The sequence below is a fragment of the Symsagittifera roscoffensis genome, chromosome 3 (genome assembly GCF_963678635.1).
Source record: "Symsagittifera roscoffensis chromosome 3, txSymRosc1.1, whole genome shotgun sequence".
Lineage (NCBI taxonomy): Eukaryota > Metazoa > Xenacoelomorpha > Acoela > Convolutidae > Symsagittifera > Symsagittifera roscoffensis.
In genome coordinates, this window is record NC_087064.1 from 61,146,109 (window position 1) to 61,171,466 (window position 25,358).

General features: G+C 36.4%; 42 non-coding genes across 42 annotated transcripts; all 42 read right to left on the bottom strand.

Annotated features, from left to right (window-relative positions):
- Positions 1-143: 143 nt before the first annotated feature.
- Trnae-cuc (transfer RNA glutamic acid (anticodon CUC)) lies at positions 144-216 on the bottom strand. Its single transcript has one exon. It is a non-coding gene; the product is annotated as a tRNA-Glu (tRNA).
- Positions 217-1,244: 1,028 nt separating this feature from the next.
- On the bottom strand, positions 1,245-1,317 carry Trnae-cuc (transfer RNA glutamic acid (anticodon CUC)). Its single transcript has one exon. It is a non-coding gene; the product is annotated as a tRNA-Glu (tRNA).
- Positions 1,318-2,345: 1,028 nt separating this feature from the next.
- Trnae-cuc (transfer RNA glutamic acid (anticodon CUC)) lies at positions 2,346-2,418 on the bottom strand. The gene has a single exon. It is a non-coding gene; the product is annotated as a tRNA-Glu (tRNA).
- Positions 2,419-3,446: 1,028 nt separating this feature from the next.
- Positions 3,447-3,519, bottom strand: Trnae-cuc (transfer RNA glutamic acid (anticodon CUC)). Its single transcript has one exon. It is a non-coding gene; the product is annotated as a tRNA-Glu (tRNA).
- Positions 3,520-4,545: 1,026 nt separating this feature from the next.
- On the bottom strand, positions 4,546-4,619 carry Trnae-cuc (transfer RNA glutamic acid (anticodon CUC)). The gene has a single exon. It is a non-coding gene; the product is annotated as a tRNA-Glu (tRNA).
- Positions 4,620-5,320: 701 nt separating this feature from the next.
- On the bottom strand, positions 5,321-5,393 carry Trnae-cuc (transfer RNA glutamic acid (anticodon CUC)). The gene has a single exon. It is a non-coding gene; the product is annotated as a tRNA-Glu (tRNA).
- Positions 5,394-5,581: 188 nt separating this feature from the next.
- Positions 5,582-5,654, bottom strand: Trnak-cuu (transfer RNA lysine (anticodon CUU)). The gene has a single exon. It is a non-coding gene; the product is annotated as a tRNA-Lys (tRNA).
- A 442-nt stretch (positions 5,655-6,096) lies between these two features.
- Positions 6,097-6,169, bottom strand: Trnak-cuu (transfer RNA lysine (anticodon CUU)). The gene has a single exon. It is a non-coding gene; the product is annotated as a tRNA-Lys (tRNA).
- A 1,097-nt stretch (positions 6,170-7,266) lies between these two features.
- Trnae-cuc (transfer RNA glutamic acid (anticodon CUC)) lies at positions 7,267-7,339 on the bottom strand. Its single transcript has one exon. It is a non-coding gene; the product is annotated as a tRNA-Glu (tRNA).
- A 440-nt stretch (positions 7,340-7,779) lies between these two features.
- Trnak-cuu (transfer RNA lysine (anticodon CUU)) lies at positions 7,780-7,852 on the bottom strand. Its single transcript has one exon. It is a non-coding gene; the product is annotated as a tRNA-Lys (tRNA).
- Positions 7,853-8,033: 181 nt separating this feature from the next.
- Trnak-cuu (transfer RNA lysine (anticodon CUU)) lies at positions 8,034-8,106 on the bottom strand. Its single transcript has one exon. It is a non-coding gene; the product is annotated as a tRNA-Lys (tRNA).
- A 3,519-nt stretch (positions 8,107-11,625) lies between these two features.
- On the bottom strand, positions 11,626-11,698 carry Trnak-uuu (transfer RNA lysine (anticodon UUU)). Its single transcript has one exon. It is a non-coding gene; the product is annotated as a tRNA-Lys (tRNA).
- Positions 11,699-13,377: 1,679 nt separating this feature from the next.
- On the bottom strand, positions 13,378-13,450 carry Trnak-uuu (transfer RNA lysine (anticodon UUU)). Its single transcript has one exon. It is a non-coding gene; the product is annotated as a tRNA-Lys (tRNA).
- A 184-nt stretch (positions 13,451-13,634) lies between these two features.
- On the bottom strand, positions 13,635-13,707 carry Trnak-cuu (transfer RNA lysine (anticodon CUU)). The gene has a single exon. It is a non-coding gene; the product is annotated as a tRNA-Lys (tRNA).
- A 440-nt stretch (positions 13,708-14,147) lies between these two features.
- On the bottom strand, positions 14,148-14,220 carry Trnak-cuu (transfer RNA lysine (anticodon CUU)). The gene has a single exon. It is a non-coding gene; the product is annotated as a tRNA-Lys (tRNA).
- A 186-nt stretch (positions 14,221-14,406) lies between these two features.
- Trnak-cuu (transfer RNA lysine (anticodon CUU)) lies at positions 14,407-14,479 on the bottom strand. The gene has a single exon. It is a non-coding gene; the product is annotated as a tRNA-Lys (tRNA).
- A 184-nt stretch (positions 14,480-14,663) lies between these two features.
- Positions 14,664-14,736, bottom strand: Trnak-cuu (transfer RNA lysine (anticodon CUU)). The gene has a single exon. It is a non-coding gene; the product is annotated as a tRNA-Lys (tRNA).
- Positions 14,737-14,918: 182 nt separating this feature from the next.
- On the bottom strand, positions 14,919-14,991 carry Trnak-cuu (transfer RNA lysine (anticodon CUU)). The gene has a single exon. It is a non-coding gene; the product is annotated as a tRNA-Lys (tRNA).
- A 182-nt stretch (positions 14,992-15,173) lies between these two features.
- Positions 15,174-15,246, bottom strand: Trnak-cuu (transfer RNA lysine (anticodon CUU)). The gene has a single exon. It is a non-coding gene; the product is annotated as a tRNA-Lys (tRNA).
- Positions 15,247-15,429: 183 nt separating this feature from the next.
- On the bottom strand, positions 15,430-15,502 carry Trnak-cuu (transfer RNA lysine (anticodon CUU)). Its single transcript has one exon. It is a non-coding gene; the product is annotated as a tRNA-Lys (tRNA).
- A 440-nt stretch (positions 15,503-15,942) lies between these two features.
- On the bottom strand, positions 15,943-16,015 carry Trnak-cuu (transfer RNA lysine (anticodon CUU)). The gene has a single exon. It is a non-coding gene; the product is annotated as a tRNA-Lys (tRNA).
- A 440-nt stretch (positions 16,016-16,455) lies between these two features.
- Positions 16,456-16,528, bottom strand: Trnak-cuu (transfer RNA lysine (anticodon CUU)). The gene has a single exon. It is a non-coding gene; the product is annotated as a tRNA-Lys (tRNA).
- A 440-nt stretch (positions 16,529-16,968) lies between these two features.
- On the bottom strand, positions 16,969-17,041 carry Trnak-cuu (transfer RNA lysine (anticodon CUU)). The gene has a single exon. It is a non-coding gene; the product is annotated as a tRNA-Lys (tRNA).
- Positions 17,042-17,481: 440 nt separating this feature from the next.
- Positions 17,482-17,554, bottom strand: Trnak-cuu (transfer RNA lysine (anticodon CUU)). The gene has a single exon. It is a non-coding gene; the product is annotated as a tRNA-Lys (tRNA).
- A 439-nt stretch (positions 17,555-17,993) lies between these two features.
- On the bottom strand, positions 17,994-18,066 carry Trnak-cuu (transfer RNA lysine (anticodon CUU)). The gene has a single exon. It is a non-coding gene; the product is annotated as a tRNA-Lys (tRNA).
- A 186-nt stretch (positions 18,067-18,252) lies between these two features.
- Positions 18,253-18,325, bottom strand: Trnak-uuu (transfer RNA lysine (anticodon UUU)). Its single transcript has one exon. It is a non-coding gene; the product is annotated as a tRNA-Lys (tRNA).
- Positions 18,326-18,510: 185 nt separating this feature from the next.
- Trnak-cuu (transfer RNA lysine (anticodon CUU)) lies at positions 18,511-18,583 on the bottom strand. Its single transcript has one exon. It is a non-coding gene; the product is annotated as a tRNA-Lys (tRNA).
- A 181-nt stretch (positions 18,584-18,764) lies between these two features.
- Trnak-cuu (transfer RNA lysine (anticodon CUU)) lies at positions 18,765-18,837 on the bottom strand. The gene has a single exon. It is a non-coding gene; the product is annotated as a tRNA-Lys (tRNA).
- Positions 18,838-19,277: 440 nt separating this feature from the next.
- Trnak-cuu (transfer RNA lysine (anticodon CUU)) lies at positions 19,278-19,350 on the bottom strand. Its single transcript has one exon. It is a non-coding gene; the product is annotated as a tRNA-Lys (tRNA).
- Positions 19,351-19,789: 439 nt separating this feature from the next.
- Positions 19,790-19,862, bottom strand: Trnak-cuu (transfer RNA lysine (anticodon CUU)). Its single transcript has one exon. It is a non-coding gene; the product is annotated as a tRNA-Lys (tRNA).
- A 439-nt stretch (positions 19,863-20,301) lies between these two features.
- Trnak-cuu (transfer RNA lysine (anticodon CUU)) lies at positions 20,302-20,374 on the bottom strand. The gene has a single exon. It is a non-coding gene; the product is annotated as a tRNA-Lys (tRNA).
- Positions 20,375-20,557: 183 nt separating this feature from the next.
- Trnak-uuu (transfer RNA lysine (anticodon UUU)) lies at positions 20,558-20,630 on the bottom strand. Its single transcript has one exon. It is a non-coding gene; the product is annotated as a tRNA-Lys (tRNA).
- Positions 20,631-20,814: 184 nt separating this feature from the next.
- Positions 20,815-20,887, bottom strand: Trnak-cuu (transfer RNA lysine (anticodon CUU)). The gene has a single exon. It is a non-coding gene; the product is annotated as a tRNA-Lys (tRNA).
- A 181-nt stretch (positions 20,888-21,068) lies between these two features.
- Positions 21,069-21,141, bottom strand: Trnan-auu (transfer RNA asparagine (anticodon AUU)). The gene has a single exon. It is a non-coding gene; the product is annotated as a tRNA-Asn (tRNA).
- Positions 21,142-21,319: 178 nt separating this feature from the next.
- Trnak-cuu (transfer RNA lysine (anticodon CUU)) lies at positions 21,320-21,392 on the bottom strand. Its single transcript has one exon. It is a non-coding gene; the product is annotated as a tRNA-Lys (tRNA).
- A 181-nt stretch (positions 21,393-21,573) lies between these two features.
- Positions 21,574-21,646, bottom strand: Trnak-cuu (transfer RNA lysine (anticodon CUU)). The gene has a single exon. It is a non-coding gene; the product is annotated as a tRNA-Lys (tRNA).
- A 949-nt stretch (positions 21,647-22,595) lies between these two features.
- Trnak-cuu (transfer RNA lysine (anticodon CUU)) lies at positions 22,596-22,668 on the bottom strand. The gene has a single exon. It is a non-coding gene; the product is annotated as a tRNA-Lys (tRNA).
- A 184-nt stretch (positions 22,669-22,852) lies between these two features.
- Positions 22,853-22,925, bottom strand: Trnak-cuu (transfer RNA lysine (anticodon CUU)). The gene has a single exon. It is a non-coding gene; the product is annotated as a tRNA-Lys (tRNA).
- Positions 22,926-23,364: 439 nt separating this feature from the next.
- Positions 23,365-23,437, bottom strand: Trnak-cuu (transfer RNA lysine (anticodon CUU)). The gene has a single exon. It is a non-coding gene; the product is annotated as a tRNA-Lys (tRNA).
- Positions 23,438-23,868: 431 nt separating this feature from the next.
- Positions 23,869-23,941, bottom strand: Trnak-cuu (transfer RNA lysine (anticodon CUU)). The gene has a single exon. It is a non-coding gene; the product is annotated as a tRNA-Lys (tRNA).
- Positions 23,942-24,374: 433 nt separating this feature from the next.
- Trnak-cuu (transfer RNA lysine (anticodon CUU)) lies at positions 24,375-24,447 on the bottom strand. Its single transcript has one exon. It is a non-coding gene; the product is annotated as a tRNA-Lys (tRNA).
- Positions 24,448-24,880: 433 nt separating this feature from the next.
- Positions 24,881-24,953, bottom strand: Trnak-cuu (transfer RNA lysine (anticodon CUU)). Its single transcript has one exon. It is a non-coding gene; the product is annotated as a tRNA-Lys (tRNA).
- Between the last annotated feature and the right edge of the window lie 405 nt (positions 24,954-25,358).

Here is a 25,358-nt window from a genome sequence, read left to right on the forward strand (position 1 = left end):
ATCTTTTTTTTTCGAAATTTTTGTTGAATTGTCTTTTCTTTTACTCAAAATGTAGAAAAAGTAATTTTTTCATTTGCGGTCAGGTCAAGCTTTGCGTCAGATGAAATTGCAAAAGGTTGTGTTTTGATTATTATAAAAATTCTGGCCCAACGTCGGGCTCGAACCCACGACCCTGGGATGGAGAGTCCCATGCTCTACCGACTGAGCTAGCCGGGCTGTATGTGTTAACGAAGAGACTGTGTTTGTTAATGATCATCCTTTTTCCGAAGTTTTTGTTTGATTTAATTTTTTCTGTTATATGAAATATAGAAGTATTGAAAACGTTTTTTTTTTTTCATTTGCGTTTAAGCTCTACGTCAAATGGATTTGCAAAATATTGTTTTGTGATTTTATGAAAAAGTTTTCGCTCACGTGGGGCTCGAATCCACGATCCTGGAATAAAGAGACTCATGCTCTACAGACTGAGCTAGCTGGGCTGTATGATTTTAATGAAGAGACTGTGTTTGTTAGTGATCATCTTTTTTTCGCAATTTTTGAATTTTAGAGTCCCATGCTCTGCAGACTATTGAATATCTTTTTGACTTTTCGCTCAACGTGGGGCTCGAATCCACGACTCTGGGATTAAGAGTCCCATGCTCTACAGACTGAGCTAGCTGGGCTGTATGATGTTAACTAAGAGACTGTGTTTGCTATTGATCATCCTTTTTCCGAAGTTATTGGTTGAATTGTTTTTTCTGTTATATAAAATATAGGAGAATTGAAATTTTTTTTCTCCAATCTCTACCGGCTGAGCTAGCCGGGCTGTATGCTGTTAACTAAGAATTTGTGTTTGCTAATGATCATCCTTTTTCCGAAGTTTTTGGTTGATTTGTTTTTTTTGTGTTATATGAAAAATAGAAGTATTGAAAATGTTTTTTTTTTCATTTGCATTTAAGCTCTACGTCAAATGGATTTGCAAAATATTGTTTTTCGAATATTATGAAAAGTTTTTGCCCATCGTGAGGCTCGAACCTTCGACCCTGGGATTAAGAGTCCCATGCTCTACCGACTGAGCTAGCCGGGCTGTATAAAATTAATGAAGATACTCTGTTTGTTAATGACCATCTTTTTTTTCGACATTTTTGTTGAATTGTCTTTTCTTTTACTCAAAATGTAGAAAAAGTAATTTTTTCATTTGCGGTCAGGTCAAGCTTTGCGTCAGATGAAATTGCAAAAGGTTGTGTTTTGATTATTATAAAAATTCTGGCCCAACGTCGGGCTCGAACCCACGACCCTGGGATGGAGAGTCCCATGCTCTACCGACTGAGCTAGCCGGGCTGTATGTGTTAACGAAGAGACTGTGTTTGTTAATGATCATCCTTTTTCCGAAGTTTTTGGTTGATTCAATTTTTTCTGTTATATGAAATATAGAAGTATTGAAAACGTTTTTTTTTTCATTTGCGTTTAAGCTCTACGTCAAATGGATTTGCAAAATATTGTTTTGTGATTTTATGAAAAAGTTTTCGCTCACGTGGGGCTCGAATCCACGATCCTGGAATAAAGAGACTCATGCTCTACAGACTGAGCTAGCTGGGCTGTATGATTTTAATGAAGAGACTGTGTTTGTTAGTGATCATCTTTTTTTCGCAATTTTTGAATTTTAGAGTCCCATGCTCTGCAGACTATTGAATATCTTTTTGACTTTTCGCTCAACGTGGGGCTCGAATCCACGACTCTGGGATTAAGAGTCCCATGCTCTACAGACTGAGCTAGCTGGGCTGTATGATGTTAACTAAGAGACTGTGTTTGCTATTGATCATCCTTTTTCCGAAGTTATTGGTTGAATTGTTTTTTCTGTTATATAAAATATAGGAGAATTGAAATTTTTTTTCTCCAATCTCTACCGGCTGAGCTAGCCGGGCTGTATGCTGTTAACTAAGAATTTGTGTTTGCTAATGATCATCCTTTTTCCGAAGTTTTTGGTTGATTTGTTTTTTTTTGTGTTATATGAAAAATAGAAGTATTGAAAACGTTTTTTTTTTCATTTGCGTTTAAGCTCTACGTCAAATGGATTTGCAAAATATTGTTTTTCGAATATTATGAAAAGTTTTCGCCCATCGTGAGGCTCGAACCTTCGACCCTGGGATTAAGAGTCCCATGCTCTACCGACTGAGCTAGCCGGGCTGTATGAAATTAATGAAGATACTCTGTTTGTTAATGACCATCTTTTTTTTTCGAAATTTTTGTTGAATTGTCTTTTCTTTTACTCAAAATGTAGAAAAAGTAATTTTTTCATTTGCGGTCAGGTCAAGCTTTGCGTCAGATGAAATTGCAAAAGGTTGTGTTTTGATTATTATAAAAATTCTGGCCCAACGTCGGGCTCGAACCCACGACCCTGGGATGGAGAGTCCCATGCTCTACCGACTGAGCTAGCCGGGCTGTATGTGTTAACGAAGAGACTGTGTTTGTTAATGATCATCCTTTTTCCGAAGTTTTTGTTTGATTTAATTTTTTCTGTTATATGAAATATAGAAGTATTGAAAACGTTTTTTTTTTCATTTGCGTTTAAGCTCTACGTCAAATGGATTTGCAAAATATTGTTTTGTGATTTTATGAAAAAGTTTTCGCTCACGTGGGGCTCGAATCCACGATCCTGGAATAAAGAGACTCATGCTCTACAGACTGAGCTAGCTGGGCTGTATGATTTTAATGAAGAGACTGTGTTTGTTAGTGATCATCTTTTTTTCGCAATTTTTGAATTTTAGAGTCCCATGCTCTGCAGACTATTGAATATCTTTTTGACTTTTCGCTCAACGTGGGGCTCGAATCCACGACTCTGGGATTAAGAGTCCCATGCTCTACAGACTGAGCTAGCTGGGCTGTATGATATTAACTAAGAGACTGTGTTTGCTATTGATCATCCTTTTTCCGAAGTTATTGGTTGAATTGTTTTTTCTGTTATATAAAATATAGGAGAATTGAAATTTTTGTTCTCCAATCTCTACCGGCTGAGCTAGCCGGGCTGTATGCTGTTAACTAAGAATTTGTGTTTGCTAATGATCATCCTTTTTCCGAAGTTTTTGGTTGATTTGTTTTTTTTTGTGTTATATGAAAAATAGAAGTATTGAAAATGTTTTTTTTTTTCATTTGCGTTTAAGCTCTACGTCAAATGGATTTGCAAAATATTGTTTTTCGAATATTATGAAAAGTTTTTGCCCATCGTGAGGCTCGAACCTTCGACCCTGGGATTAAGAGTCCCATGCTCTACCGACTGAGCTAGCCGGGCTGTATAAAATTAATGAAGATACTCTGTTTGTTAATGACCATCTTTTTTTTCGACATTTTTGTTGAATTGTCTTTTCTTTTACTCAAAATGTAGAAAAAGTAATTTTTTCATTTGCGGTCAGGTCAAGCTTTGCGTCAGATGAAATTGCAAAAGGTTGTGTTTTGATTATTATAAAAATTCTGGCCCAACGTCGGGCTCGAACCCACGACCCTGGGATGGAGAGTCCCATGCTCTACCGACTGAGCTAGCCGGGCTGTATGTGTTAACGAAGAGACTGTGTTTGTTAATGATCATCCTTTTTCCGAAGTTTTTGGTTGATTCAATTTTTTCTGTTATATGAAATATAGAAGTATTGAAAACGTTTTTTTTTTCATTTGCGTTTAAGCTCTACGTCAAATGGATTTGCAAAATATTGTTTTGTGATTTTATGAAAAAGTTTTCGCTCACGTGGGGCTCGCATCCACGATCCTGGAATAAAGATACTCATGCTCTACAGACTGAGCTAGCTGGGCTGTATGATTTTAATGAAGAGACTGTGTTTGTTAGTGATCATCTTTTTTTCGCAATTTTTGAATTTTAGAGTCCCATGCTCTGCAGACTATTGAATATCTTTTTGACTTTTCGCTCAACGTGGGGCTCGAATCCACGACTCTGGGATTAAGAGTCCCATGCTCTACAGACTGAGCTAGCTGGGCTGTATGATGTTAACTAAGAGACTGTGTTTGCTATTGATCATCCTTTTTCCGAAGTTATTGGTTGAATTGTTTTTTCTGTTATATAAAATATAGGAGAATTGAAATTTTTTTTCTCCAATCTCTACCGGCTGAGCTAGCCGGGCTGTATGCTGTTAACTAAGAATTTGTGTTTGCTAATGATCATCCTTTTTCCGAAGTTTTTGGTTGATTTGTTTTTTTTTGTGTTATATGAAAAATAGAAGTATTGAAAACGTTTTTTTTTTCATTTGCGTTTAAGCTCTACGTCAAATGGATTTGCAAAATATTGTTTTTCGAATATTATGAAAAGTTTTCGCCCATCGTGAGGCTCGAACCTTCGACCCTGGGATTAAGAGTCCCATGCTCTACCGACTGAGCTAGCCGGGCTGTATGAAATTAATGAAGATACTCTGTTTGTTAATGACCATCTTTTTTTTCGAAATTTTTGTTGAATTGTCTTTTCTTTTACTCAAAATGTAGAAAAAGTAATTTTTTCATTTGCGGTCAGGTCAAGCTTTGCGTCAGATGAAATTGCAAAAGGTTGTGTTTTGATTATTATAAAAATTCTGGCCCAACGTCGGGCTCGAACCCACGACCCTGGGATGGAGAGTCCCATGCTCTACCGACTGAGCTAGCCGGTCTGTATGTGTTAACGAAGAGACTGTGTTTGTTAATGATCATCCTTTTTCCGAAGTTTTTGGTTGATTTAATTTTTTCTGTTATATGAAATATAGAAGTATTGAAAACGTTTTTTTTTTCATTTGCGTTTAAGCTCTACGTCAAATGGATTTGCAAAATATTGTTTTGTGATTTTATGAAAAAGTTTTCGCTCACGTGGGGCTCGAATCCACGATCCTGGAATAAAGAGACTCATGCTCTACAGACTGAGCTAGCCGGGCTGTATGATGTTAACTAAGAGACTGTGTTTGCTAATGATCATCCTTTTTCCGAAGTTTTTGGTTGATTTGTTTTTTTTCTGTAACATGAAAAATAGAAGTATTGAAAACGTTTTTTTTTTCATTTGCGTTTAAGCTCTACGTCAAATGGATTTGCAAAATATTGTTTTTCGAATATTATGAAAAGTTTTCGCCCATGGTGAGGCTCGAACCTTCGACCCTGGGATTAAGAGTCCCATGCTCTACCGACTGAGCTAGCCGGGCTGTATGAAATTAATGAAGATACTCTGTTTGTTAATGACCATTTTTTTTTTCCGAAATTTTTGTTGAATTGTCTTTTCTTTTACTCAAAATATAGAAAAAGTAATTTTTTCATTTGCGGTCAAGTCAAGCTTTGCGTCAGATGGAATTGCAAAAGGTTGTGTTTTGATTATTATAAAAATTCTGGCCCAACGTCGGGCTCGAACCCACGACCCTGGGATGGAGAGTCCCATGCTCTACCGACTGAGCTAGCCGGGCTGTATGATGTTAACGATGAGACTGTGTTTGCTAATGATCACCCTTTTTCCGAATTTTTGGGTTGATTTAATTTTTTCTGTTATATGAAATATAGATGTATTGAAAACGTTTTTTTTTTTCATTTGCGTTTAAGCTCTACGTCAAATGGATTTGCAAAATATTGTTTTTTGAATATTATGAAAAGTTTTTGCCCATCGTGAGGCTCGAACCCACGACCCTGGGAGTAAGAATCCCATGCTCTACCGACTGAGCTAGCCGGGCTGTATGAAATTAATGAAGATACTCTTTTTGTTAATGACCATCTTTTTTTTCGAAATTTTTGTTGAATTGTCTTTTGTTTTACTCAAAATATAGAAAAAATAATTTTTTCATTTGCGGTCAGGTCAAGCTTTGCGTCAGATGAAATTGCAAAAGGTTGTGTTTTGAGTATTATAAAAAATCTCGCCCAACGTGGGGCTCGAAATCACGACCCTAGGATGAAGAGTCCAATGCTCTTCCGACTGAGCTAGCCGGGCTGTATGATATTAACGAAGAGACTGTGTTTGTTAATGATCATCCTTTTTCCGAAGTTTTTGGTTGATTTAATTTTTTCTGTTATATGAAATATAGAAGTATTGAAAACGTTTTTTTTTTTCATTTGCGTTTAAGCTCTACGTCAAATGGATTTGCAAAATATTGTTTTTCGAATATTATGAAAAGTTTTCGCCCATCTTGAGGCTCGAACCCACGACCCTGGGAGTAAGAATCCCATGCTCTACCGACTGAGCTAGCCGGGCTGTATGAAATTAATGAAGATACTCTTTTTGTTAATGACCATATTTTTTTTCGAAATTTTTGTTGAATTGTCTTTTGTTTTACTCAAAATATAGAAAAAGTAATTTTTTCATTTGCGGTCAGGTCAAGCTTTGCGTCAGATGAAATTGCAAAAGGTTGTGTTTTGAGTATTATAAAAAATCTCTCCCATCGTGGGGCTCGAAACCACGACCCTAGGATGAAGAGTCCAATGCTCTTCCGACTGAGCTAGCCGGTCTGTATGATTTTAACGAAGAGACTGTGTTTGTTAATGATCATCCTTTTTCCGAAGTTTTTGCTTGATTTAATTTTTTCTGTTATATGAAATATAGAAGTATTGAAAACGTTTTTTTTTTCATTTGCGTTTAAGCTCTACGTCAAATGGATTTGCAAAATATTGTTTTGTGATTTTATGAAAAAGTTTTCGCTCACGTGGGGCTCGAATCCACGATCCTGGAATAAAGAGTCTCATGCTCTACAGACTGAGCTAGCCGGGCTGTATGATGTTAACTAAGAGACTGTTTTTGCTAATGATCATCCTTTTTCCGAAGTTATTGGTTGAATTGTTTTTTCTGTTATATAAAATATAGGAGAATTGAAATTTTTTTTCTCCAATCTCTACCGGCTGAGCTAGCCGGACTGTATGTTGTTAACTAAGAATTTGTGTTTGCTAATGATCATCCTTTTTCCGAAGTTTTTGGTTGATTTGTTTTTTTTGTGTTATATGAAAAATAGAAGTATTGAAAATGTTTTTTTTTTCATTTGCGTTTAAGCTCTACGTCAAATGGATTTGCAAAATATTGTTTTTCGAATATTATGAAAAGTTTTTGCCCATCGTGAGGCTCGAACCTTCGACCCTGGGATTAAGAGTCCCATGCTCTACCGACTGAGCTAGCCTGGCTGTATGAAATTAATGAAGATACTCTGTTTGTTAATGACCATCTTTTTTTCGAAATTTTTGTTGAATGGTCTTTTCTTTTACTCAAAATATAGAAAAAGTAATTTTTTCATTTGCGGTCAGGTCAAGCTTTGCGTCAGATGGAATTGCAAAAGGTTGTGTTTTGATTATTATAAAAATTCTGGCCCAACGTCGGGCTCGAACCCACGACCCTGGGATGGAGAGTCCCATGCTCTACCGACTTAGCTAGCCGGGCTGTATGATATTAACGATGAGACTGTGTTTGCTAATGATCACCCTTTTTCCGAATTTTTTGTTGAATTGTTTTTTCTGTTGAATCAAATATAGAAGAATTGATAAGGTTTTTTTTTCAATTGCGTTTATGCACTCCGTCAAATGGATTTGCAATAGATTGTTTTTTGAATACCTAATAATCTTTTCGCCGAACGTGCGGCTGGAACCCATGACCCTGGGTTTAAGATTCGCATGCTCTACCGATTGAGCTAGCCGTGCTTTATGATGTAAACTAAGAGACTGTGTTTGCTAATGATCACCCTTTTTCCGAAATTTTAGTTGAATTGTTTTTATGTTATATAAAATATAGAAGAATTGAAAAGGTTTTTTTAAATTTGCTTTCAAGCTCTCCTTCAATTGGATTTGCAAAATATTATATCTTTGAAGATTATAAAAAATTTTTGCCCAACTTGGTGCTCGAACCCACGACCCTGGGAGTAAGAATCCCATGCTCTACCGACTGAGCTAGCCGGGCTGTATGAAATTAATGAAGATACTCTTTTTGTTAATGACCATCTTTTTTTTCGAAATTTTTGTTGAATTGTCTTTTCTTTTACTCAAAATCTAGAAAAAGTAATTTTTTCATTTGCGGTCAGGTCAAGCTTTGCGTCAGATGGAATTGCAAAAGGTTGTGTCTTGATTATTATAAAAATTCTCGCCCAACGTCGGGCTCGAACCCACGACCCTGGGATGAAGACTCCCATGCTCTACCGACTGAGCTAGCCGGGCTGTATGATATTAACGAAGAGACTGTGTTTGCTAATGATCACCCTTTTTCCGAATTTTTTGTTGAATTGTTTTTTCTGTTGAATAAATTATAGAAGAATTGATAAGGTTTTTTTTCAATTGCGTTTATGCACTCCGTCAAATATATTTGCAAAACATTGTTTTTTGAATACTCAAAAATCTTTTCGCCCAACGTGGGGCTGGAACCCATGACCCTGGGATTAAGATTTGCATGCTCTACCGATTGAGCTAGCCGGGCTTTATGATGTAAACTAAGAGACTGTGTTTGCTAATGATCACCCTTTTTCCGAAATTTTAGTTGAATTGTTTTTATGTTAAATAAAATATAGAAGAATTGAAAAGGTTTTTTTTATTTGCTTTCAAGCTCTCCGTCAATTGGATTTGCAAAATATTATCTCTTTGAAGATTATAAAAAATTTTCGCCCAACTTGGTGCTCGAACCCACGACCGTGGGAGTAAGAATCCCATGCGCTACCGACTGAGCTAGCCGGGCTGTATGATATTAACAAAGAGACTGTGTTTGGTAATGATCACCCTTTTTTCCGAATTTTTTGTTGAATTGTTTTTTCTGTTGAGTAAAATATAGAAGAATTGAAAAGGTTTTTTTTCAATTGCGTTTGTGCACTCCGTCAAATGGATTTGCAAAAGATTGTTTTTTGAATATTCAAAAAACTTTTCGCCGATCGTGGGGCTGGAACTCATGACCCTGGGATTAAGAGTGCAATGCTCTACCGACTGCGCTAGCCGGGCTTTATGATGTAAGCTAAGAGTTTGTGTTTGCCAATGATCACCCTTTTTTCCGAATTTTTTGTTGAATTGTTTTTTCTGTTGAGTAAAATATAGAAGAATTGAAAAGGTTTTTTTTCAATTGCGTTTGTGCACTCCGTCAAATGAGTTTGCAAAAGATTGTTTTTTGAATACTCAAAAAACTTTTCGCCGAACGTGGGGCTGGAACGCATGACCATGGGATTAAGATTCCCGTGCTCTACCGACTGAGCTAGCCGGGCTTTATGATGTAAACTAAGAGAATGTGTTTGCTAATGATCATCCTTTTTCCGAACTTTTTGGTTGATTTGTTTTTTCTGTTATATAAAATATAGAAGAATTGAAAAGGTTTTTTTTCTTTGCTTTTAAGCTCTCCGTCAATTGGATTTGCAAAATGATGTTTTTTTGAAGATAATAAAAAATTTTCGCCCATCTTGGGGCTCGAACCCACGACCCTGGGTTTAAGAATCCCATGCTCTACCGACTGAGCTAGCCGGACTATATGATCTTCACGAACAGACTGTGTTTGCTAACGATCACCCTTTTTCCGAAATTTTTGTTGAATTGTTTTTTCTGTTGAGTAAAATATAGAAGAATTGAAAAGGTTTTTTTTCAATTGCGTTTGTGCACTCCGTCAAATGGATTTGCAAAAGATTGTTTTTTGAATATTCAAAAAAATTTTCGCCGATCGTGGGGCTGGAACTCATGACCCTGGGATTAAGAGTGCAATGCTCTACCGACTGCGCTAGCCGGGCTTTATGATGTAAGCTAAGAGTTTGTGTTTGCCAATGATCATCCTTTTCCGAAAGTTTTGGTTGAATTGTTTTTTCTGTTATATAAAATATAGAAGAATTGAAAAGGTTTTTTGTATTTGCTTTTAAGCTCTCCGTCAATTGGATTTGCAAATTATTGTTTTTTTTCGAAGATTATAAAATCTTTTCGCCCAACGTGGGGCTGGAACCCATGACCCTGGGATTAAGATTTGCATGCTCTACCGATTGAGCTAGCCGGGCTTTATGATGTAAACTAAGAGACTGTGTTTGCTAATGATCACCCTTTTTCCGAAATTTTAGTTGAATTGTTTTTATGTTATATAAAATATAGAAGAATTGAAAAGGTTTTTTTTATTTGCTTTCAAGCTCTCCGTCAATTGGATTTGCAAAATATTATCTCTTTGAAGATTATAAAAAATTTTCGCCCAACTTGGTGCTCGAACCCACGACCGTGGGAGTAAGAATCCCATGCGCTACCGACTGAGCTAGCCGGGCTGTATGATATTAACAAAGAGACTGTGTTTGGTAATGATCACCCTTTTTTCCGAATTTTTTGTTGAATTGTTTTTTCTGTTGAGTAAAATATAGAAGAATTGAAAAGGTTTTTTTTTCAATTGCGTTTGTGCACTCCGTCAAATGGATTTGCAAAAGATTGTTTTTTGAATATTCAAAAAACTTTTCGCCGATCGTGGGGCTGGAGCTCATGACCCTGGGATTAAGAGTGCAATGCTCTACCGACTGCGCTAGCCGGGCTTTATGATGTAAGCTAAGAGTTTGTGTTTGCCAATGATCACCCTTTTTTCCGAATTTTTTGTTGAATTGTTTTTTCTGTTGAGTAAAATATAGAAGAATTGAAAAGGTTTTTTTTCAATTGCGTTTGTGCACTCCGTCAAATGAGTTTGCAAAAGATTGTTTTTTGAATACTCAAAAAACTTTTCGCCGAACGTGGGGCTGGAACGCATGACCATGGGATTAAGATTCCCGTGCTCTACCGACTGAGCTAGCCGGGCTTTATGATGTAAACTAAGAGAATGTGTTTGCTAATGATCATCCTTTTTCCGAACTTTTTGGTTGATTTGTTTTTTCTGTTATATAAAATATAGAAGAATTGAAAAGGTTTTTTTTCTTTGCTTTTAAGCTCTCCGTCAAATGGATTTGCAAAATGATGTTTTTTTGAAGATAATAAAAAATTTTCGCCCATCTTGGGGCTCGAACCCACGACCCTGGGTTTAAGAATCCCATGCTCTACCGACTGAGCTAGCCGGACTATATGATCTTCACGAACAGACTGTGTTTGCTAACGATCACCCTTTTTCCGAAATTTTTGTTGAATTGTTTTTTCTGTTGAGTAAAATATAGAAGAATTGAAAAGGTTTTTTTTCAATTGCGTTTGTGCACTCCGTCAAATGGATTTGCAAAAGATTGTTTTTTGAATATTCAAAAAACTTTTCGCCGATAGTGGGGCTGGAACTCATGACCCTGGGATTAAGAGTGCAATGCTCTACCGACTGCGCTAGCCGGGCTTTATGATGTAAGCTAAGAGTTTGTGTTTGCCAATGATCATCCTTTTCCGAAAGTTTTGGTTGAATTGTTTTTTCTGTTATATAAAATATAGAAGAATTGAAAAGGTTTTTTGTATTTGCTTTTAAGGTCTCCGTCAATTGGATTTGCAAATTATTGTTTTTTTCGAAGATTATAAAAACTTTTCGCCCAACTTGGTGCTCGAACCTATGACCCTGGGATTAAGAGTCGTATGCTCTACCGACTGAGCTAGCCGGGCTGTATGATGTTATCTAAGAGACTGTGTTTCCTAATGATCACCCTTTTTCCGAAATTTTTATTGAATTGTTTTTTTCTGTTGAATAAAATATAGAGGAATTGATAATGTTTTTTTAAATTGCGTTTAAGCACTCCGTCAAATCGATTCGCAAAAGATTGTTTTTTGAATACTATAAAAAGTTTTCGCCCAACGTGGGGCTCGAACCCACGACCTTGGGATTAAAAGTCCCATGCTCTACCGACTGAACTAGCCGGGCTGTATGATGTTAACTAAGAGAGTGTGTTTGTTAATGATCGTCCTTTTTCCGAAGTTTTTGGTTGAATTGTTTTTTCTGTTATATAAAATAAACAGATTTGAATTGAAAAGTTTCTTATTTACCCTGAAAGCTCTCCGTCATTTGGATTTGAAAAACATTGTTTTTTGATTATTATAAAAAAAATTCGCCCATCGTGGGGCTCCAACCCACGACCTTGGGAGTAAGAATTCCATGCTCTAACGACTGAGCTAGGCGGGCTGTATTATTAAACTGGAGAGACTGTGTTTGTTAATGATCGTCTTTTTTTCGAAATTTTTGTTGAATTGTTTTTTTTTTTCACTCAAAATATAGAAGAATTGAAAAGTAATTTTTTTCATTTGCGGTCAAGCTTTGTGTCAGATAGAATTGCAAAAGTTTGTGTATTGAATTTTTTACTAACTGTTCGCTCATCGCGGGGCTCGAATCCACGACCCTGGGTTTAAGAATCCCATGCTCTACCGACTGAGCTAGCCGGACTATATGATCTTCACGAAGAGACTGTGTTTGCTAACGATCACCCTTTTTCCGAAATTTTTGTTGAATTGTTTTTTCTGTTGAGTAAAATATAGAAGAATTGATAAGGTTTTTTTTTCAATTGCGTTTATGCACTCTGTCAAATGAGTTTGCAAAAGATTGTTTTTTGAATACTCAAAAAACTTTTCGCCGAACGTGGGGCTGGAACTCATGACCATGGGATTAAGATTCCCGTGCTCTACCGACTGAGCTAGCCGGGCTTTATGATGTAAACTAAGAGAATGTGTTTGCTAATGATCTTCCTTTTTCCGAACTTTTTGGTTGATTTGTTTTTTCTGTTATATAAAATATAGAAGAATTGAAAAGGTTTTTTTTTCTTTGCTTTTAAGCTCTCCGTCAATTGGATTTGCAAAATGATGTTTTTTTGAAGATTATAAAAAATTTTCGCGCATCTTGGGGCTCGAACCCACGACCCTGGGTTTAAGAATCCCATGCTCTACCGACTGAGCTAGCCGAAGAGACTGTGTTTGCTAACGATCACCCTTTTTCCGAAATTTTTGTTGAATTGAAAAGGTTTTTTTTTTCAATTGCGTTTGTGCACTCCGTCAAATGGATTTGCAAAAGATTGTTTTTTGAATATTCAAAAAATTTTTCGCCGAACGTGGGGCTGGAACACATGACCCTGGGATTAAGAGTGCAATGCTCTACCGACTGCGCTAGCCGGGCTTTATGATGTCAGCTAAGAGTTTGTGTTTGCTAATGATCATCCTTTTTCCGAAAGTTTTGGTTGAATTGTTTTTTCTTTTATATAAAATATAGAAGAATTGAAAAGGTTTTTTTATTTGCTCTTAAGCTCTCCGTCAATTGGATTTGCAAATTATTGTTTTTTTTCGAAGATTATAAAAACTTTTCGCCCAACTTGGTGCTCGAACCCATGACCCTGGGATTAAGAGTCGTATGCTCTACCGACTGAGCTAGCCGGGCTGTATGATGTTATCTAAGAGACTGTGTTTCCTAATGATCACCCTTTTTCAGAAATTTTTATTGAATTGTTTTTTCTGTTGAATAAAATATAGAGGAATTGATAATGTTTTTTTTAATTGCGTTTAAGCACTCCGTCAAATCGATTCGCAAAAGATTGTTTTTTGAATACTATAAAAAGTTTTCGCCCAACGTGGGGATCGAACCCACGACCTTGGGATTAAAAGTCCCATGCTCTACCGACTGAACTAGCCGGGCTGTATGATGGTAACTAAGAGAGTGTGTTTGTTAATGATCGTCCTTTTTCCGAAGTTTTTGGTTGAATTGTTTTTTCTGTTATATAAAATAAACAGATTTGAATTGAAAAGATTCTTATTTACCCTGAAGCTCTCCGTCATTTGGATTTGAAAAACATTGTTTTTTGATTATTATAAAAAAAATTCGCCCGTCGTGGGACTCCAACCCACGACCTTGGGAGTAAGAATTCCATGCTCTAACGACTGAGCTAGACGGGCTGTATTATTAAACTGGAGAGACTGTGTTTGTTAATGATCGTCTTTTTTTCGAAATTTTTGTTGAATTGTTTTTTCTTTCACTCAAAATATAGAAGAGTTGAAAAGTAATTTTTTTCATTTGCGGTCAAGCTTTGCGTCAGATAGAATTGCAAAAGTTTGTGTATTGAATTTTTTACTAACTGTTCGCTCATCGCGGGGCTCGAATCCACGACTCTGGGATTAAGAGTCCCATGCTCTACCGACTGAGCTACCCGGGCTGTATGATGATAACTAAGAGACTGTGTTTCCTAATGATCATCCTTTTTCCGAAGTTTTTGGTTGAATTTTTTTTTCTGTTATATAAAATATAGAGGAATTGATAAGGTTTTTTTTCAATTGCGTTTAAGCACTCCGTCAAATAGATCCGCAAAAGATTGTTTTTGAATACCATAAAAACTTTTCGCCCAACGTGGGGCTCGAACTAACGACCCTGGGATTAAGAGTCCCATGCTCTACCGACTGAGCTAGCCGGGCTGTATGAGGTTAACTAAGAGACTGTGTTTGCTAATGATCACCCTTTTTCCGAAATTTTTAGTGAATTGTTTTTTCTGTTGAATAAAATATAGAGGAATTGATAAGGTTTTTTTTTTTCAATTGCGTTTAAGCACTCCGTCAAATGGATTCGCAAAAGATTGTTTTTTGAATACCATAAAAACTTTTCGCCCAACGTGGGGCTCGAACCCACGACCCTGGGATTAAGAGTCCCATGCTCTACCGACTGAGCTAGCCGGGCTGTATGAGGTTAACTAAGAGACTGTGTTTGCTAATGATCACCCTTTTCACGAAATTTTTGTTGAATTGTTTTTTCTGTTGAATAAAATATAGAGGAATTGATAAGGTTTTTTTTTCAATTGCGTTTAAGCACTCTGTCAAATGGATTTGCAAAATAATGTTTTTTGGATATTTTAGAAACTTTTTGCCCAACGTGGGTCTCGAACCCACGACCCTGGGATTAAGAGTCCCATGCTCTACCGACTGAGCTAGCCGGGCTGTATGATGATAACTAATAGATTGTGTTTGCTAATGATCACCCTTTTTACGAAATTTTTGTTGAATTGTTTTTTCTGTTGAATAAAATATAGAGGAATTGATAAGGTTTTTTTCAATTGCGTTTAAGCACTCCGTCAAATGGATTCGCAAAAGATTGTTTTTTGAATACCATAAAAACTTTTCGCCCAACATGGGGCTCGAACCCACGACCCTGGAATTAAGAGTCCCATGCTCTACCGACTGAGCTAGCCGGGCTGTATGAATATAACTAATAGATTGTGTTTGCTAATGATCACCCTTTTTACGAAATTTTTGTTGAATTGTTTTTTCTGTTGAATAAAATATAGAGGAATTGATAAGGTTTTTTTCAATTGCGTTTAAGCACTCCGTCAAATGGATTCGCAAAAGATTGTTTTTTGAATACCATAAAAACTTTTCGCCCAACACGGGGCTCGAACCCACGACCCTGGAATTAAGAGTCCCATGCTCTACCGACTGAGCTAGCCGGGCTGTATGATGATTACTAATAGATTGTGTTTGCTAATGATCACCCTTTTTACGAATTTTTTGTTGAATTGTTTTTTCTGTTGAATAAAATATAGAGGAATTGATAAGGTTTTTTTTCAATTGCGTTTAAGCACTCCGTCAAATGGATTCGCAAAAGATTGTTTTTTGAATACCATAAGAACTTTTCGCCCATCGTGGGGCTCGATCCCACGACCCTGGGATTAAGAGTCCCATGCTCTACCGACTGAGCTAGCCGGGCTGTATGAGGTTAACTAAGAGACTGTGTTTGCTAATGATCAACCTTTTTCCGAAATTTTTGTTGAATTGTTTATTCTGTTGAATAAAATATAGAGGAATTGATAAGGTTTTTTTTTCAATTGCGTTTAAGCACTCCGTCAAATGGATTCGCAAAAGATTGTTTTTTGAATACCATAAGAATTTTTCGCCCAACGTGGGGCTCGAACCCACGACCCTGGGATTAAGAATTCCATGCTCTAACGACTCAGCTAGGCAGGCTGTATTATTAAAATGGAGAGATTGTGTTTGTTAATGATCGTCCTTTTTTCGAAATTTTTGTTGAATTGTTTTTCTTTCACTCAAAATATAGAAGAATTGAAAAGTAATTTTTTTCATTTGCGGTCAAGCTTTGTGTCAGATGGAATTGCAAAAGGTTCTGTTTTGAAATTTTTACTAACTGTTCTCCCAACTTGGGGCTCGAACCCACGATCTTGGGATTAAGAGTCCCATGCTCTACCGACTGAGCTAGCCGGGCTGTGTGAGGTTAACTAAGAGACTGTGTTTGCTAATGATCAACCTTTTTCCGAAATTTTTGTTGAATTGTTTATTCTGTTGAATAAAATATAGAGGAATTGATAAGGTTTTTTTTTCAATTGCGTTTAAGCACTCCGTCAAATGGATTCGCAAAAGATTGTTTTTTGAATACCATAAGAATTTTTCGCCCAATGTGGGGCTCGAACCCACGACCCTGGGATTAAGAATTCCATGCTCTAACGACTCAGCTAGGCAGGCTGTATTATTAAAATGGAGAGATTGTGTTTGTTAATGATCGTCCTTTTTTCGAAATTTTTGTTGAATTGTTTTTCTTTCACTCAAAATATAGAAGAATTGAAAAGTAATTTTTTTCATTTGCGGTCAAGCTTTGTGTCAGATGGAATTGCAAAAGGTTCTGTTTTGAAATTTTTACTAACTGTTCTCCCAACTTGGGGCTCGAACCCACGACCTTGGGATTAAGAGTCCCATGCTCTACCGACTGAGCTAGCCGGGCTGTGTGATGATAACTAAGAGACTGCGTTTGCTAATGATCATCCTTTTTCCGAAGTTTTTGGTTGAATTGTTTTTTCTGTTATATAAAATATAGAAAAATTGAAAAGATTTTTTATTTGCCCTGAAGCTGTCCGTCATTTGGATTTGGAAAATATTGTTTTTTTTTGAAGATTATGAAAACTTTTCGCCCAATTTGGTGCTCGAACCCATGACTCTGGGATTAAGAGTCTCATGCTCTACCGACTGAGCTAGCCGGGCTGTATGATGTTAACTAAGAGACTGTGTTTGCTAATGATCACCCTTTTTCCGAATTTTTTGTTGAATTGTTTTTTCTGTTGAATAAAATATAGAGGAATTGATAAGGTTTTTTTTCAATTGCGTTTAAGCACTCCGTCAAATCGATTCGCAAAAGATTGTTTTTTGAATACCATAAAAACTTTTAGCCCAACGTGGGGCTCGAACCCACGACCCTGGGATGAAGAGTCCCATGCTCTACCGACTGAGCTAGCCGGGCTGTATGATGATAACTAAGAGACTGTGTTTGCTAATGATCATCCTTTTTCCGAAGTTTTTGGTTGAATTGTTTTTTGTTATATAAAATATAGAAGAATTGAAAAGGTTTTTTTTTTAAATTTGCTTTCAAGCTCTCCGTCAATTGGATTTGCAAAATATTATCTCTTTGAAGATTATAAAAAATTTTCGCCCAACGTGGGGCTCGAACCCATTACCCTGGGAGGAAGAATTCCATGCTATAACGACTGAGCTAGCCGGGCTGTATGATGTTAACTAAGAGACTGTGTTTGCTAATGATCATTCTTTTTCTAAAGTTTTTGGTTGAAATGTTTTTTCTGTTATATAAAATATAGAAAAATTGAAAAGATTTTTTATTTGCCCTGAAGCTGTCCGTCGTTTGGATTTGAAAAATATTGTCTTTTGAACATTATAAAAAATTTTCGCCTAACGTGGGGCTCGAACCCACGACCCTGGGAGGAAGAATTCCATGCTCTAACGACTGAGCTAGCCGGGCTGTATGATGATATCCAAGAGACTGTGTTTGGTAATGATCATCCTTTTTCGAAATTTTTGGTTGAACTGTTTTTTTTGTTATATAAAATATAGAAGAATTGAAAAGGTTTTTTATTTGCCCTGAAGCTGTCCGTCGTTTGGATTTTAAAAATATTGTTTTTTTTGAAGATTATGAAAACTTTTCGCCCAATTTGGTGCTCGAACCCATGACCCTGGGATTAAGAGTCTCATGCTCTACCGACTGAGCTAGCCGGTCTGTATGATGATAACTAAGAGACTGTGTTTGCTAATGATCATCCTTTTTCCGAAGTTTTTGGTTGAATTGTTTTTTTTGTTATATAAAATATAGAAAAATTGAAAAGATTTTTTATTTGCCCTGAAGCTGTCCGTCGTTTGGATTTTAAAAATATTGTTTTTTTTTGAAGATTATGAAAACTTTTCGCCCAATTTGGTGCTCGAACCCATGACCCTGGGATTAAGAGTCTCATGCTCTACCGACTGAGCTAGCCGGGCTGTATGATGTAAACTAAGAGACTTTGTTTGCTAATAATGATCACCCTTTTTCCGAAATTTTTGTTGAAGTGTGTTTTCTGTTGAATAAAATATAGAGGATTGATAAGGTTTTTTTTTCAATTGCGTTTAAGCACTCCGTCAAATGGATTCGTAAAAGATTGTTTTTTGAATACCATAAAAACTTTTCGCCCAGCGTGGGGCTCGAACCCACGACCCTGGGATTAAAAGTCCCATGCTCTACCGACTGAGCTAGCCGGGCTGTATGATGATAACTAAGAGACTGTGTTTGCTAATGATCATCCTTTTTCCGAAGTTTTTGGTTGAATTGTTTTTTGTTATATAAAATATAGAAGAATTGAAAAGGTTTTTTTTAAAATTTGCTTTCAAGCTCTCCGTCAATTGGATTTGCAAAATATTATCTCTTTGAAGATTATAAAAAATTTTCGCCCAACGTGGGGCTCGAACCCACGACCCTGGGAGGAAGAATTCCATGCTCTAACGACTGAGCTAGCCGGGCTGTATGATGTTAACTAAGAGACTGTGTTTGCTAATGATCATTCTTTTTCCAAAGTTTTTGGTTGAAATGTTTTTTCTGTTATATAAAATATAGAAAAACTGAAAAGATTTTTTATTTGCCCTGAAGCTGTCCGTCGTTTGGATTTGAAAAATATTGTCTTTTGAACATTATAAAAAATTTTTGCCCAACGTGGGGCTCGAACCCACGACCCTGGGAGGAAGAATTCCATGCTCTAACGACTGAGCTAGCCGGGCTGTATGATGATATCCAAGAGACTGTGTTTGCTAATGATCATCCTTTTTCCGAAGTTTTTGGTTGAATTGTTTTTTCTGTTATATAAAATATAGAAAAATTGAAAAGATTTTTTATTTGCCCTGAAGCTGTCCGTCATTTGGATTTGGAAAATATTGTTTTTTTTTGAAGATTATGAAAATTTTTCGCCCAATTTGGTGCTCGAACCCATGACTCTGGGATTAAGAGTCTCATGCTCTACCGACTGAGCTAGCCGGGCTGTATGATGTTAACTAAGAGACTGTGTTTGCTAATGATCACCCTTTTTCCGAATTTTTTGTTGAATTGTTTTTTCTGTTGAATAAAATATAGAGAAATTGATAAGGTTTTTTTTCAATTGCGTTTAAGCACTCCGTCAAATCGATTCGCAAAAGATTGTTTTTTGAATACCATAAAAACTTTTAGCCCAACGTGGGGCTCGAACCCACGACCCTGGGATGAAGAGTCCCATGCTCTACCGACTGAGCTAGCCGGGCTGTATGATGATAACTAAGAGACTGTGTTTGCTAATGATCATCCTTTTTCCGAAGTTTTTGGTTGAATTGTTTTTTGTTATATAAAATATAGAAGAATTGAAAAGGTTTTTTTTTAAATTTGCTTTCAAGCTCTCCGTCAATTGGATTTGCAAAATATTATCTCTTTGAAGATTATAAAAAATTTTCGCCCAACGTGGGGCTCGAACCCATTACCCTGGGAGGAAGAATTCCATGCTCTAACGACTGAGCTAGCCGGGCTGTATGATGTTAACTAAGAGACTGTGTTTGCTAATGATCATTCTTTTTCTAAAGTTTTTGGTTGAAATGTTTTTTCTGTTATATAAAATATAGAAAAATTGAAAAGATTTTTTATTTGCCCTGAAGCTGTCCGTCGTTTGGATTTGAAAAATATTGTCTTTTGAACATTATAAAAAATTTTCGCCTAACGTGGGGCTCGAACCCACGACCCTGGGAGGAAGAATTCCATGCTCTAACGACTGAGCTAGCCGGGCTGTATGATGATATCCAAGAGACTGTGTTTGGTAATGATCATCCTTTTTCGAAATTTTTGGTTGAACTGTTTTTTTTGTTATATAAAATATAGAAGAATTGAAAAGGTTTTTTATTTGCCCTGAAGCTGTCCGTCGTTTGGATTTTAAAAATATTGTTTTTTTTGAAGATTATGAAAACTTTTCGCCCAATTTGGTGCTCGAACCCATGACCCTGGGATTAAGAGTCTCATGCTCTACCGACTGAGCTAGCCGGTCTGTATGATGATAACTAAGAGACTGTGTTTGCTAATGATCATCCTTTTTCCGAAGTTTTTGGTTGAATTGTTTTTTTTGTTATATAAAATATAGAAAAATTGAAAAGATTTTTTATTTGCCCTGAAGCTGTCCGTCGTTTGGATTTTAAAAATATTGTTTTTTTTTGAAGATTATGAAAACTTTTCGCCCAATTTGGTGCTCGAACCCATGACCCTGGGATTAAGAGTCTCATGCTCTACCGACTGAGCTAGCCGGGCTGTATGATGTAAACTAAGAGACTTTGTTTGCTAATGATCACCCTTTTTCCGAAATTTTTGTTGAATTGTTTTTTCTGTTGAATAAAATATAGAGGATTGATAAGGTTTTTTTTTCAATTGCGTTTAAGCACTCCGTCAAATGGATTCGTAAAAGATTGTTTTTTGAATACCATAAAAACTTTTCGCCCAACGTGGGGCTCGAACCCACGACCCTGGGATTAAAAGTCCCATGCTCTACCGACTGAGCTAGCCGGGCTGTATGATGATAACTAAGAGACTGTGTTTGCTAATGATCATCCTTTTTCCGAAGTTTTTGGTTGAATTGTTTTTTGTTATATAAAATATAGAAGAATTGAAAAGGTTTTTTTAAAATTTGCTTTCAAGCTCTCCGTCAATTGGATTTGCAAAATATTATCTCTTTGAAGATTATAAAAAATTTTCGCCCAACGTGGGGCTCGAACCCACGACCCTGGGAGGAAGAATTCCATGCTCTAACGACTGAGCTAGCCGGGCTGTATGATGTTAACTAAAAGACTGTGTTTGCTAATGATCATTCTTTTTGCAAAGTTTTTGGTTGAAATGTTTTTTCTGTTATATAAAATATAGAAAAATTGAAAAGATTTTTTATTTGCCCTGAAGCTGTCCGTCGTTTGGATTTGAAAAATATTGTCTTTTGAACATTATAAAAATTTTTTGCCCAACGTGGGGCTCGAACCCACGACCCTGGGAGGAATAATTCCATGCTCTAACGACTGAGCTAGCCGGGCTGTATGATGATATCCAAGAGACTGTGTTTGGTAATGATCATCCTTTTTCGAAATTTTTGGTTGTTTTTTTTTGTTATATAAAATATAGAAGAATTGAAAAGGTTTTTTTAATTTGCTTTTAAGCTCTCCGTCAATTGGATTTGCTAAATATTGTTTTTTGAACATTATAAAAAATTTTCGCCCAACGTGGGGCTCGAACCCACGACCCTGGGAGGAAGAATTCCATGCTCTAACGACTGAGCTAGCCGGGCTGTATGATGTTAACTAAGAGACTGTGTTTTCTAATGATCATTCTTTTTCCAAAGTTTTTGGTTGAAATGTTTTTTCTGTTATATAAAATATAGAAAAATTGAAAAGATTTTTTATTTGCCCTGAAGCTGTCCGTCGTTTGGATCTGAAAAATATTGTTTTTTGAACAATATAAAAAATTTTCGCCCAACGTGGGGCTCGAACCCACGACCCTGGGATGAAGAATTCCATGCTCTAACGACTGAGCTAGCCGGGCTGTATGATGTTAACTAAGAGACTGTGTTTGCTAATGATCATCCTTTTTCCGAAGTTTTTGGTTGAAATGTTTTTTCTGTTATATAAAATATAGAAAAATTGAAAAGAGTTTTTATTTGCCCTGAAGCTGTCCGTCATTTGGATTTGAAAAATATTGTTTTTTTTTGAAGATTATGAAAACTTTTCGCCCAATTTGGTGCTCGAACTCATGACCCTGTGATAAAGAGTCTCATGCTCTTCCGACTGAGCTAGCCGGGCTGTATGATGTTAACTAAGAGACTGTGTTTGCTAATGATCACCCTTTTTCCGAAATTTTTGTTGAATTGTTTTTTCTGTTGAATAAAATATAGAGGAATTGATAAGGTTTTTTTTTCAATTGCGTTTAAGCGCTCCGTCAAATGGATTCGCAAAAAATTGTTTTTTGAATACCATAAAACTTTTCGACCAACATGGGGCTCGAACCCACGACCCTGGTATTAAGAGTCACATGCTCTACCGACTGAGCTAGTCGGGCTGTATGATGATAACCAAGAGACTGTGTTTGGTAATGATCATCCTTGATCCGAAATTTTCGGTTGAACTGTTTTTTTTGTTATATAAAATATAGAAGAATTGAAAAGGTTTTTTTATTTGCTTTTAAGCTCTCCGTCAATTGGATTTGCAAAATATTGTTTTTTTGAACATTATAAAAAATTTTCTCCCAACGTGGGGCTCGAACCAACGAACTGGGAGGAAGAATTCCATGCTCTAACGACTGAGCTAGCCGGGCTGTATGATGTTAACTAAGAGACTGTGTTTGCTAATGATCATCCTTTTTCCGAAGTTTTTGGTTGAAATGTTTTTTGTTATATAAAATATAGAAAAATTGAAAAGGTTTTTTTATTTGCTTTTAAGCTGTCCGTCATTTGGTTTGAAAAATATTGTTTTTTTTGAAGATTATGAAAACTTTTCGCCCAATTTGGTGCTCGAAACCATGACCCTGGGATTAAGAGTCTCATGCTCTACCGACTGAGCTAGCCGGGCTGTATGATATTAACTAAGAGAATGTGTTTGCTAATGATCACCCTTTTTCCGAAATTTTTGTTGAATTGTTTTTACTGTTGAATAAAATATAGAGGAATTGATAAGGTTTTTTTTTCAATTGCGTTTAAGCACTCCGTCAAATGGATTCGCAAAAGATTGTTTTTTGAATACCATAAAGACCTTTCGCCCAACGTGGGGCTCGAACCCACGACCCTGGGATTAAGAGTCCCATGCTCTACCGACTGAGCTAACCGGGCTGTATGATGATAACTGAGAGACTGTGTTTGCTAATGATCATCCTTTTTCCGAAGTTTTTGGTTGAAATGTTTTTTCTGTTATATAAAATATAGAAAAATTGAAAAGATTTTTTATTTGCCCTGAAGCTGTCCGTCGTTTGGATTTGAAAAATATTGTTTTTTTTTGAAGATTATGAAAAATTTTCGCCCAATTTGGTGCTCGAACCCATGATCCTGGGATTAAGAGTCTCATGCTCTACCGACTGAGCTAGCCGGGCTGTATGATGTTAACTAAGAGACTGTGTTTGCTAATGATCACCCTTTTTCCGAAATTTTTGTTGAATTGTTTTTTCTGTTGAATAAAATATAGAGGAATTGATAAGGTTTTTTTCAATTGCGTTTAAGCACTCCGTCAAATGGATTCGCAAAAGATTGTTTTTTGAATACCATAAAAATTTTTCGCCCAACGTGGGGCTCGAACCCACGACCCTGGGATTAAGAGTCCCATGCTCTACCGACTGAGCTAGCCGGGCTGTATGATAATAACTAAGAGACTGTGTTTGCTAATGATCATCTTTTTTCCGAAGTTTTTGGTTGAATTGTTTTTTCTGTTATATAAAATATAGAAAAATTGAAAAGATTTTTTATTTGCCCTGAAGCTGTCCGTCGTTTGGATTTGAAAAATATTGTTTTTTGAACATTATAAAAAATTTTCGCCCAACATGGGGCTCGAACCAACGACCCTGGGAGGAAGAATTCCATGCTCTAACGACTGAGTTAGCCGGGCTGTATGCTGAAAACCAAGAGACTGTGTTTGGTAATGATCATCCTTTTCCGAAATTTTCGGTTGAACTGTTTTTTGTTATATAAAATATAGAAGAATTGAAAAGGTTTTTTTAATTTGCTTTTAAGCTCTCCGTCAATTGGATTTGCAAAATATTGTTTTTTGAACATAAAAAATTTTCGCCCAACGTGGGGCTCGAACCCACGAACCTGGGATTAAGAGTCCCATGCTCTACCGACTGAGCTAGCTGGGCTGTATGATGATAGCTAAGAGACTGTGTTTGCTAATGATCATCCTTTTTCCGAAGTTTTTGGTTTAAATGTTTTTTCTGTTATATAAAATATAGAAAAATTGAAAAGATTTTTTATTTGCCCTGAAGCTGTCCGTCATTTGGATTTGAAACATATTGTTTTTTGAACATTATAAAAAATTTTCGCCCAACGTGGGGCTCGAACCCACGACCATGGGAGGAAGAATTCCATGCTCTAACGACTGAGTTAGCCGGGCTGTATGATGATAACCAAGAGACTGTGTTTGGTAATGATCATCCTTTTTCCGAAGTTTTCGGTTGAAGTGTTTTTTGTTATATAAAATATAGAAGAATTGAAAAGGTTTTTTTAATTTGCTTTTAAGCTCTCCGTCACTTGGATTTGCAAAATATTGTTTTTTTGAACATAAAAAATTTTCGCCCAACGTGGGGCTCGAACCCACGACCCTGGGATTAAGAGTCCCATGCTCTACCGACTGAGCTAGCCGGGCTGTATGATGATAACTAAGAGACTGTGTTTGCTAATGATCATCCTTTTCCCGAAGTTTTTGGTTGAATTGTTTTTTCTGTTATATAAAATATAGAAAAATTGAAAAGATTTTTCATTTGCCCTGAAGCTGTCCGTCGTTTGGATTTGAAAAATATTGTTTTTTGAACATTATAAAAAATTTTCGCCCAACGTGGTGCTCGAACCCACGACCCTGGGAGGAAGAATTCCATGCTCTAACGACTGAGTTAGCCGCGCTGTATCATGATAACCAAGAGACTGTGTTTGGTAATGATCATCCTTTTTCCGAAATTTTTAGTTGAACTGTTTTTTGTTATATAAAATATAGAAGAATTGAAAAGGTTTTTTTAATTTGCTTTTAAGCTCTCCGTCAATTAGATTTGCAAAATATTGTTTTTTTGAACATAAAAAATTTTCGCCCAACGTGGGACTCGAACCCACGACCCTGGGATTAAGAGTCCCATGCTCTACCGACTGAGCTAGCCGGGCTGTATGATGTTTACTAAGAGACTGTGTTTGCTAATGATCATCCTTTTTCCGAAGTTTTTGGTTGAAAAGATTTTTCATTTGCCCTGAAGCTGTCCGTAGTTTGGATTTGAAAAATATTGTTTTTTGAACATTATAAAAAATTTTCGCCCAACGGGGCTCGAACACACGACCCTGGGAAGAGTTCCATGCTCTAACGTCTGAGCTAGCCGGGCTGTATGATGATAACCAAGAGACTGTTTTTGGTAATGATCATCCTTTTTCCGAAATTTTCGGTTGAACTGTTTTTTTTTGTTATATAAAATATAGAAGAATTGAAAAGGTTTTTTTTATTTGCTTTTAAGCTCTCCGTCAATTGGATTTGCAAAATAATGTTTTTTGAACATTATAAAAAATTTTCTCCCAACG